Source organism: Cricetulus griseus, chromosome 4 (assembly GCF_003668045.3).
Source record: "Cricetulus griseus strain 17A/GY chromosome 4, alternate assembly CriGri-PICRH-1.0, whole genome shotgun sequence".
In the NCBI taxonomy this organism is placed as follows: Eukaryota; Metazoa; Chordata; class Mammalia; order Rodentia; family Cricetidae; genus Cricetulus; species Cricetulus griseus.
The window spans coordinates 70,229,675-70,241,380 of NC_048597.1; positions in this window are offsets into that span (position 1 = coordinate 70,229,675).

An 11,706-nucleotide genomic window follows, 5' to 3' on the forward strand; every position below is an offset into this window, starting at 1 on the left:
CAGGTGCTATGAAGGGAACAATAAAAGGGGGTGTGCTTGACTAGGGAAGATGATGTTACTATTGAGGGAGAAGGAAGGGAGGGAAGACTACATAGAGGGAAGGAAGAGCGAGAGCGATGCATAGGGAGAGGGAAAGGGACATAAGTACTAGTGAGGAAGTTTGAGCAGGAAGAACAACCCCATTTTATATAAAAATACATAGAAACACATGGTTTTAGAGCAGTTACTCCACATAGTGGGATATTCCACACCTTGGACCTGTATATTAATTAAAACCACCCAGTGGCAGCTATGAAAAACATCTCTTCTCTGTCTCAGGGAGAAAATAAAAGATCTAAATATACATGTATGAGACAAAGTAGCAATAAAAGTGACTGATATGTTTTAGCAAAAAATAGTGTGTACATGGGGGGGGAGGCTAGGTCCTGCCCCAAATGATGTGACAGACTTTGATGGTCCCCCATGGGAGGCCTCACTGTCTCTGAGGAGTTGATGGGGGGTGGAATGGGATGACGGGAAGAAGAAGGAACTGGGATTGGAATGTAAAATAAGATTTGTTTTTCAGTTTAGGTAGAAATTAGTTTTAAAAAATAATGTGTAGAATGGTACACATGGCATATTTCTTTTGTAGCCAGAAATTCTTGCCAAATCCCTAGCCTAAGAACATTGCCTGGGCACATTTTGTTTGTAATAACAAAAATTAGTAGTTTCCAGCCTATATTCATTTGAGCATTGTTCTATACACAGTTGAAATAAATTTAATCCTTTTCACACAAAAAAAGAAAAACATCCACTTGTGTTATCTTTTTCATGAGACCTCCACAACAATAGAAGTGATAGATTCCTCTAATGACTGATTTCTTCAGCACTCAGTAGTTAGCAAGGTTTCCCCTACAATGTGTTGTATCCCTTTGTTGTGTGGGTCTTAAATCCAATTAGGCATCGGCTGGTTAACACTAAGGTGTAGTTGTCAATACTGCATCCTTACTCTTATTATACCCTGCTGGTTATTGTCCTGGTTCATGGATATCAAGCTGGTTAAGACTATAAGTTGTCTCCTTCCTTTGAAGTTTTCATGATACTTTCTGGTGCCATGGAAATGAGACCTCAGGAAGGAAAGGTACCGGTCAGTCTAAATAACAGGTCTCAGGGATGTGTTTCTGAAGTGCATGCTGTCTTCATCAAAAGGACTTAGCCCTGTAGGTGGTTAGAAAGAACAAATGTATGTTTTAGGAGTGTCTTCAAGCTCACCAACAAACAACTCATGCTTTGCATGTCTGATATCGGTGGGTTTTTTTAGGTGGCCTTTGGCTCTGGGCAGAGACCCTTCTGCACTGATGATAAAATTTCATTAATTCTATATGTATATATTTATACACTGACTTACATGTGGTATGATGTTTTAGGTAAATAGTTAACTATTAATAGCACGATTCTTTGAGGGTTATCCAAACATCCTTCTTGTTGCTTTACAACCTCCACCCCTCTCCTGTAGTCACCTTGCTCCTCTCCTCTCACCAAAGCTTCTTTTTCCCACTTCTCCATCAGATCACTTGTATTCTGCTTTTGTCCTTTGCCTGCTCCCCCTGTATTTAGCTCCTTCTCACTCCCAAAGGAGCTGCCCGTTCCCACATCTCCTAAACACGGGTCCCTCCAGTCCCCCTCACAATGAGGCGGAAGTGACATAAAGAGAGTCATCTATAATGGAGCTACCCTAGAATGGGGCCACTCCAGGAAGACATGTTCAATTTCCTTTAGCGTTTCCCTTGCATTGATGGAAACAGTAGTCTTTTGTTTTCATCGTCACCCACTCTGTGATGGCCCAGCTTCCTTCCTCCTGAATCCAAATTTTGTATAGGAAAGGTGAACTACTGAAAGGTAGACTCAGAGACAAGAGGAAAAAAGAACTGCAATGTTACAGGAACTTCAAGAGTAGAGCACCAGCTTCATACCTGGTCCCTGGAATTACAGCAATAATTACCTACACTGTGGTCCCTGACAGTTCCACAGCACCATTTTTGTTGATCCGTATCTGAAATACAGTAGCAGCAGCAGACCTGAAAGAGAGCACAGAGACACCCAACCTCTGCCTCACTCACTGCCCAATCTTCAAAGAGACAGTGGTTTTCATACTGTCTGCCCTCCCAACACTCTTGACTTCGAACCCACAACTCCATCCTGACTCTATAGAGAAGCTTCCCGGGACACAGGTACTTTACACACGTAGATGGAGGAAGTCCTGAGTACTGATCCCAGGAGTTTGTTCGGCTTCCTGAACAGTGGAGAGCACTTTCTAATGCAGGTTCAGCCCTACTACTCCATCTCATTTCTCCCATGTAGTCCTCGTGGCGATTTAGAGGTCTCACAGGAAAACAGCACGTGGCAGAGTTATGGAAGATAGGCCATTGTTCATCATCATCCTCAGAGGGGTCTGCTTCGGTTCTTCCGTCTCTGGGAAATGAAATCTTGCTTCAACTGTCCCAAGATGAATCCAAGCTAGAGGCCTATGACCTGAGGGAAACTGGTCCATGATGACAGATCAGGAGTTTGGGGATGGAAATGAGGATTTTGGTGAAAGGACAGAGGAATGAATGTCATAGAAAAAAAACGGGACTCCTGTGGTTCATAAATGGCAGGAATCAGCTGCTAGACTTTGGATGAGTGAATAGGGAAAGGTGTCCATCCTGCTCTTATCCATGTAGACCCTCATATGAGAGATAATGATGGAACTATGATCACATGCTGTGCCCAGATGCCATCCTAGAGTTCTCCGTGGTACCACAGTTGCCTACTATTCATATGTAGCACTCATCTTCTAAGGTAAACATCTTAAAACTACCCGTACATTTGAAATAAAATTGACATGACTTTGATTCATTCATTACTGACACTGTGCTTAGTGTCTTCACACAGAAAATTTTCCTACAGGTCATCTTGCTCTATGGTGCTAATGGAGAATTTCAGTTCTGTGAAATACTGTCTATATTGTTATGAATTTTCAACAAAAACCTGTCATTTTTGACACATCTGAATGTCAAAGCCTTTCATTTCAACTGTTTTAAGAGTGTGTAAGAAATGACTAGATATTTGTGTGTTGATGGGCTCATGGTGGTTCTCTTACACCTTTAAAATAAACAGAATAATTCCACACTGCTTTGTATTTTAAAGATTTTACCCTTTCTCTTGTTTACATTTTTTCTTGTTTACATTTTTTTCTTGTTTACATTTTTGACAGAACATTTATATGCTGGTTTTAGTCTTTTTCAAACCCATTCCCCTCTCTCAACCCCCTCCTTTCCCCATTGGCATCCTCCTGCTTCCATTGGTGGAAAGTTATTCAGTGGAGTAAGGGCAACTTGTCCATAGGTACACCACTGAAGAAAGTAATACTCCTCCCTCAACAAGTGTGATTTGTCAATAGTCCCTTTGGGAGGGGTGGAGCTTCATAGGCTACTCCTTTATCCATGATGGAATGTTGGCTTGTACAGTAAAAGATTGCTCAGGGAGCTCATGAGGACAAAGTCCGTGACATGTCCAGAAGACGCCTTTTTTTACACATTTCTTACAGCTTTTCTGCTTCCTATTCCACAATGCTTCCTGAGCCTCGCAGGGGGTATGTGGTTATGACTGTCCCAACTGTCCCAGTTGGTGCTGATCACTCCACTATTACTTATTCTCAACACTTGGACAGTTGTGGGTTTGTGAAATAACCACGTAAGAGGTTTCTCAGATGAAGGATGAGCACAGCACTAATCTATGGATGTAAATATGAGTACTAGAAGGCAATTTGACAGCATAACTGTTCAGCAAAACAAGAATAGTAGGTCTCCCACCCCAACCCGGTCCTGTGACCTTCCCAGCTTAAGACTCTAGATGAGATTTACAGTGTCAGGCTTGAGAGCTGACCTCAAATTCTATCAGAATGGAACTGATTTTCCCCTTGTGGGTAATAATTTTACCACTATTGCACTAGAGGATACATTTTATGGTATGTCATCCTTGAAGCTTTCAAGGATCACAGCTGAGTAAGACTATTGATCACACACACACACACACACACACACACACACACACACACACACACACACACACACTGTAGCCTGCATAGCGCCTTCTGGGACCACAAAGGCTAGCCAATAAGAATAAAGCTTCCAATTTGATTTACACACTGAGTGATATCTTTGCAATAGGGTCTTACCATCTAGCTCTGGTGGGCAATCACTAGCAACAGCAATAGTCTGTCCTGTGTAAAGACCCTTCAGGCATCCCTGAGCAACTACTCATAAGGAGGTGGCCCAGACCTGGCACTGAGATTATGTATAACAATCCATGGCTTCTAGGAAGAGAATTATCCATCTATGGTAGATACCTCTATTCAAATTCTTTTTTCCTTAGATTATATCTTTTAGTAAGTTTGTAAAATAGAAATTATTTTCTATGTGGATTTTTCATATACCTTAGTTTTGGTTACCATCCATTCCCCTCCTTTCCCTACCTTCCCACTCCCCTCCCTGTTTAAGTCTTTCTGCCTCCAGATTTCAGTCCCCTCCACTTTCTTTCTTTTTGGGGGGGGGTTCGAAACAGGGTTTCTACATATTTCTTTGGAGGCTGTCCTGGAAATTGCTCTGCCTCCAGAGTGCTGGGATTAAAGGCCTGGCTGTGCCACCAATGCCCGGCACATTCTCCTCCACTTCCATGAACAATGTGTTCTACTACTCCCCATCCCTGTCTCTAATGACCCTTCCTGTCACTCTGGCTTATACCAGTACACAATGTTAAGCACACTTCTCTAAAAATTCAAAGCTAGGATCCTCATACAGTGGAGAGCACATGGCATTTTTTTTTCTATGCCTGAGTTGTCCACTCAGAATAATATTCTCTAGATCTATTCATTTTTGCACAAATTTCAAATCTTCATTCTTCTTAACCTTTTTCTGTCACTATTGTGAATTGAGCCACAGTGGACACAGAGTGAAAGTACCTCTGTTGAAGGGCACTGAGTCCAGTGGCTCTGTGATGTATCGTGAAACCTGGAATGGCAATCCTCCAACATTGTTCTTTTGAACAGGATTGCTTTGACTATCTTTGATCTTTTGTGAATCCATATGAATTTTATCATAGTTCCTTCTATTTCTGTGATGAGTTTTATGGAGATTTTATTGAGATTTCATTTAATCTGTAAATTGGGTTCTTTGTTGTTCTTGTTGTTGAATGGCCATTTTCACAATATTAAGTTAGTAATGGGGGGAGGGAGACAGAGACAGAGAAAGAGAGAGAGAGAGACTCTTGTGTTTTTCTTTTTCTTTTTTGGTAATACATTTTGCTCCCTCTTTGCTTTCTATAGAGAAAGAAAGGGCAGGTGTTGGGTGCATGGGTAGGTGAGAGAATTTGGGAGGAGTTCAAAGAAGGGAAATGATACAGAATCCTCCAAATCTAATAGATAAATAAATGACTGATAAATATCTCACAAAGTGTTTAGCATCCTTCATATTAAAACAACTTTGAGATTTTATCTTACAAAAGTCAGAATAGCTAAGATCAAGAACACAATGAGCACCAAATGCTGAGAGTGTGGAGAAAGAGGAACCTTGATTAATTAACTACTGGTGGGAATGCAAATTAGTGCAACCACCATAGAAATCAGTGTGGAGCAGAGGTTCTCAAGCTTCTAAATGCTGCAACCCTTTGATACAGTTCCTCATGTTGTGGTGACCCCCAATCACAAAACTGTCTTGTTACTGCTTCATATAATTTTGTTACTGTTATGAAACGTAATGTAAAAGTCTGATAGGAAGAATGGTCCTAGGTGACCTGGGTGAAAGGGCCATTCATCAATCCCCAAATGGGTCATGACCCACAGGTTGAGAATTGCTAGTGTGGTAAATTCTCAAAAACTAAAAATAGATCTACAATATGACACAGTTGTATTATACTTTCACATAAGCCCAAAGGATTCTACATCCTACTCCACAGATACTTGCTTAGCCATGTTTGTTGCTGTCTTAACCATAATAGCTAGGAAATTGAAACAAACAAAATGTCTTTCAAATGATGAATGGATGATGAAAATGTGATGCATACACAGAATGGAATTTTATTCAGCTGTAAAGAAAAAAATTAATCATAAAATTAGGAGTTAAAGGGATGGAAATATTTTTAAAATCTAGACAATATTATACTGAGTGAGATAACCCAAACCCAGAAAGACAAATGTCTCATGTTCTCTCTTATTTGTGGATCTTGAGTCTGAATCTTTGATGTGAGTGTACCATCCAGAGTAGCCACAGACACTAGAAAAGCGAATAAGGACCATGGAGGAGGGAGAGAAGGAATGCAAGAGAGGGGAATTCCAGGACTCAGGTGCAATGAAGAAAGGAATGTGAAGCATAAGGACCAGGACTCACCTGCAGAAGGGAAGGTGGGCCGCACAGAGGAAGAGAGAGGGATGAGGAAATAAATAACACCAATGATATGTGAAAAATCTATAGAGAATCATATTATTTTATGTTTATGTAAAACACATATGCACTTGTATATGTCTATACACATATATATGTATATATAATTTAAATGAAGTTATGCCTCTTGGAATGACAGTGCTGCCACCAAAAGCCATGGACTATCTAACAGAAAGCCTAATACCAAGCTTGCAAAACTATCTTTTGAGTTGGTGATTAGAGGCTTCCAAGGGAACCTCTCCCCCAGGAAAAAGAAAAACAAATAAGCTATTGTCGCTGCTTCTGTTACCTCCCACAACTTTCAGGTAAGACCCTATTGCTGAGAACACTACACACTTCAGATACAAATCTTAGAGGAACTGACTTGGAAGCCTCCTCCCTAAGCAGTGGTTCTCATAATATATGAAGGTACTATGCAAGTAGCCAAAGCAGAAAGGGGGCTAATAGTCCTACTGATTGTGAGGCCTATAAATCTCACATGAAGAACATGGCAAGATATCCCTAAAGGTGCAATAGTGGCACTTCTATCCTAGGGGTAACCAACATCCATTTAATTCAGTGGTCCTCAACCTTCCTAATATTGTGATCCCTTACTACAGTCCCTCATGTTGTGATGACCCCAACCATAAAATTATTTTTCTTGCTACTTCATACCTGTAATTTTGTTATGGTTATGAATTGTGGTATAAATATCTGATATGCAGACGGTCTTAGGCAATGCCTGTGAAAGGGTCATTCGACTTCCCCAAAGGGGTCACAACACATAGGTCTAATTAAATTTAAACCTGTTCACTAGGAGGTATTTTGTGTCTGGCACTGTAAACCCAGGTCATTACTGGTAAAACCATGGACTCCAGAGAAGAATCTACTACTGCCACTTTCCTAAAGCAGTATAATTTCTAAATGTATCCTGAATACTTTAGTTTATGCCCAAATTCAAGTATAGCTCTCAGCCCTCTCCCAAGGAGCTTCTTTTTTGCAGCAGAGATAATTACAAAATGCCTCAACTGGCCACAATATAGAAAACAACTGGCCATGGGGTACCCAATGCCAACTGATACATCTACAACACAACTCATACACCTGAGGGATCACAGAACACCATGGAAAGTGGGAAATTAATATTGTAAGAGCCAGAGGATCCATCTATTTGCTGCCAAGTGGTGACAGGGTAGCTGCACTCGTGGAATCTCAATGATATGGCAGCCTATGAGATCTGAAAAGGACACCATTTTGACGTGTAAACAAGAAGAGGGATCAAGGACCTCAACACAAGCCTGATAACCTGAAAGTAGCAGAAGAAAAAGTAGGGAGTACACTTCAATGTTTAGGCACAGGTAAGGACTTTTTTGTCTACAATTCATGAGGTTAGGGAAATAAGGCCAACAACGGACAGATGAGAGCTCATGAAACTAAAAAGATCCATGGAAAAAGGAAAGGATAAATCAAATGAAGAGACAGCCAATTGAATGTAGAAAATCTTCACTAGCTATACATGTGACACAAGATTAATGTCTATAACATACAAAAACTAAAAAAAAATAAAGAAAACAAAATTCCAATTAAAAGATGGGTTACACAATGGAGTATTACTCAATAGGGAAAAAAAAAACAATGGAATCCTGAAAAGCTGAGTGAGGTAACCCAGTCACAAAAAATCAAACATGGTATGTACTCACCCATATATATGGATATTAGACATAGAACAAAGGATTACCTGCCTACAACCCACACCTCCAGAGAAGCTAGGAAACAAAGAGGACCCTAAGAGAGACATACATGGTCCCCCAGAGAAGGGGAAAGGGACAAGACCTCCTGAGCAAATTGGGAGCATGGATGGAGGGGAGAGGAAGTTAGGAGAAAATAGGGTCAAAGAGGAGGGGGAGGAAGACATGAGGGGCCAGGAAGATTGAGTTGGGAGAAGAATAGAGGAGAGCAAAAAAAGAGATACCTTAACAGAGAGAGCCATTGTAGGTTTAAAGAGAAATCTGGCACTAGGGAAATGTCCAGAGATATACTAGGATGTCCCCAACTAAGAATCTAAGCAGTAGGGGAGAGGCTATCTTAAATGCCCCTCCCCTGAAGAGATTGATGAGTACCTTATATGCCATCAGAGCCTTCATCCAGCTAATGGAAACAGAAGCAGAGACCCACAGCTAAGCACTGAGCCAAATTCTTGGAATATGATTGTAGAGAGGGAGGAGTGATGAGAAAAGGAGTCAAGGCCAGGCTGGGGAAACTCACAGAAACAGCTGACCTGAACAAGGGGGAATTCATGAACCCCAGACTGACAGCTTGGAAACCAGCATAGGATGGAACCAGGCCCCCTTTCTGTGCATGTCAGTTAGAAGGCCAGGGCAGTCTATGGAACAGCATTCATGCCCAGTGTATGAATGGACATTGGGAGCCCATTCCTCACAGATGGATACTATCTTAGCCTAGAAACACAGGGTAGGGCCTAGGCCCTGCCCCAAATGATGTGACAGACTTTGATGATCCCCATAGAAGGCCTCACCCTTTGTATGGAACAGAAGAGGGATGGGATGGGATGGGGGTCGGTGGGGGGAATGGGAGAATAGGAAAGAGAGGGAACTGGGGTTGATATATAAAATAAGAATTTTCTAATTTAAATAAAAAATATTGAAATGAGCAAAGCATGCTCATAAAATAATTTATGCTCATAAAATTAAAAAAGATGTGTTATGGATTATAACCTATTAATGAGGAGCCTTGGATGATGGGATGGTTGTTGAATTACCTGAGACAGGCCTCTGAGACTGCCATTGAGGGATTATCTTGAGTAGGTTTTTTTATCTATCTTGATGTAAAAAGTCCATATTAACTTTGGGTGGGACCATTCCCTGAACAGGGATTGTGAACTGGATAAAGCAAACTGAAAAGAAGATTTCATATCTCTACTCTTCTGAGAGAATAATATAACCAACAGCTTCAAGCTGCTGCTGTCTTGACTTCTCCTTTGTGATGGATACCTTGAGCTGTGAGCTAAAACAAATCTTATATTCCTAACGGAAAAATGAAAGAAAGAAAGAAAGAAAGAAAGAAAGAAAGAAAGAAAGAAAGAAAGAAAGAAAGAAAGAAAGAAAGGGATGGAGGAAAATAGAGAGGGAGGATGGGAGGGAGAGAAGAAAGGAGTAAGGAAGAGAGAAAGTGTTGTGGAATATTTTGACCATACTCTGACACTCCCAAGGCTACCAATAAAGTTCAACCTTGAATCAGAGGGCAAAGTAAACAATCAACTGGCCAGAATTAACCACAGAGTTTTGGGCAGACCCAGATTAGGATAGAGAGGACACAGGAAAGAATACAGAGGGGATTGAGAAGATCCTTTTTAATCTGGGAAAGTGGAGAGGCAGGGTCAGTTGATCATTCCACCATTGCTCTTTGGATCTATCAGGTTTTTACCCCAATATCTGACTCCTGCATTTTATTTAGTAATAGAACAATATAAGAAATCACTTCATCTGCTGTTCAACAAGTGGCAAGAACATGCATTGGCTTTTAAAGTCTCTGCTTCTCCACACCACTGTGGGTCACTGGCTTTTTCTGGCAGGGGTTTTTCCATTGTGATTTCCAGGCAACACCTGTACCCAGAGCTGCATACTCCAAAAGCCCCAAATGCTGCAGTCACAGCTGCCTGCCAATTCTGCAGTCACCAGAGCCTATAGAAATGTTAGATTTGAAGGGGTTTAAGGATGCAGTCATTTCATATGGTATGAAGTCACCCTATGGAAAGCAGATGTTAAATTCATGGGCAACTCAGAACAGGATTATTCCAAACATCTGGAAAGGTTTAGCTACAGCAATTTTGGAAGCTGGTCCTCAATTACAAAGGAAAACATGGTGGGGAGAGAAAGCTAGGATCATAGAACAATGATGTAGGGCTAGAGGTATTGAAATTTCCCAAGAGCAGCTTCTTAGTGAAAGTCCAGTATGCTGATTTGTAAAGACAGATTACCTACCCTGCATGAGTAGACAATGTCGCTCCAGAAGACATGGGTTATTAAATGAAAGTCACAGAATAAGACATGGAATATATTTCATGAAGGCTTTGGTCAGGGAGGCCCCCAAAGACTCAAAAAACATTGCCATTGCCCTTGGTTACCTACCATAACTACATGATAAGACATTGATAAAGACACTGTATACTTTAGCTGGCATAGAGAAATCAATCTCAAACCATGCTAGAGAGCTTTCATAAGACCAGAAGGGGTACTGTAGGCCACTAAAAAAGCAAGAAGTCAATCAGTGGCCTTACCCAGTACAGAACCCTGCATGGGAAAAAACCTACCCACCTGGCAATATGCTCCTGCTGGAGCAAGAGTGGAACAACTGTTATGAGATACCCAATCGCTTTCTGATTGGATGTGAGATGTGCTCCACAATAGAGGTTTTTTGCCTGACACTGTAACCCAGTCCAAAGCCCACAGCTTGGTAGTCATAAGCCCTAGAGTAGAACTGGCTATTTATTTTGCTAAATGGTCATGTTATCAAACTGCCTTCTAAATATTTATTTACACCTGTAGACCTGGGAGGCTCATACTTGTTTTAAAAAGCTTCTTTTTGCAACGGCAGCAGTCAGTGATGAAAAAAGTATTAAAAACAAGAGTCTGGGTGCTCAGCCATAACTGGAACATCTATATCAACACCACAGCAACAAAAGTTGTCATGATTATGAAGCCACAGCAGCTGAAGTCAACTACACATGATCGAGCTAGCCGAAATGCCAGCATAGGTGGAGCAGATACTCTCCAGGCTCTCCCCCTACTGAGGAGCTATTGGCCTGGATAGTTGTTTTGAGACGGAAAATCAATCTTTCAGAATACGACCACTGCTAGGAATCCTCATGCTAGACTGCATGGCCCCACCTCCATGCACATATGGGCAGCACTAATTGGACTTATTAGGTTATTATTTTTAAAGGACATGAAGTCAGGACAGGCATGTTAGGGAGATTTGGGTAGAGTCAGGGGGAGAAGAGGGGTATGGATATTGTCATGTTTCATTATCATATGCCATTATGATTTTCAAAAAGAAAGGACTTTGCTTTAAAAAAAGAATGCACAGGGAAATTATTTCAAGTAGAATTCAATGCTGAAAAAAACATACTTAATATATAAAACACTTTCAACAGTAAAATCAGGAAAGATTTGATGACCAATAGGAGCTTCTGTAGTGCTGGGCATTGTACCAGAGCCTTTCACATGCTAGGCAAGTGCTCAACCCATAG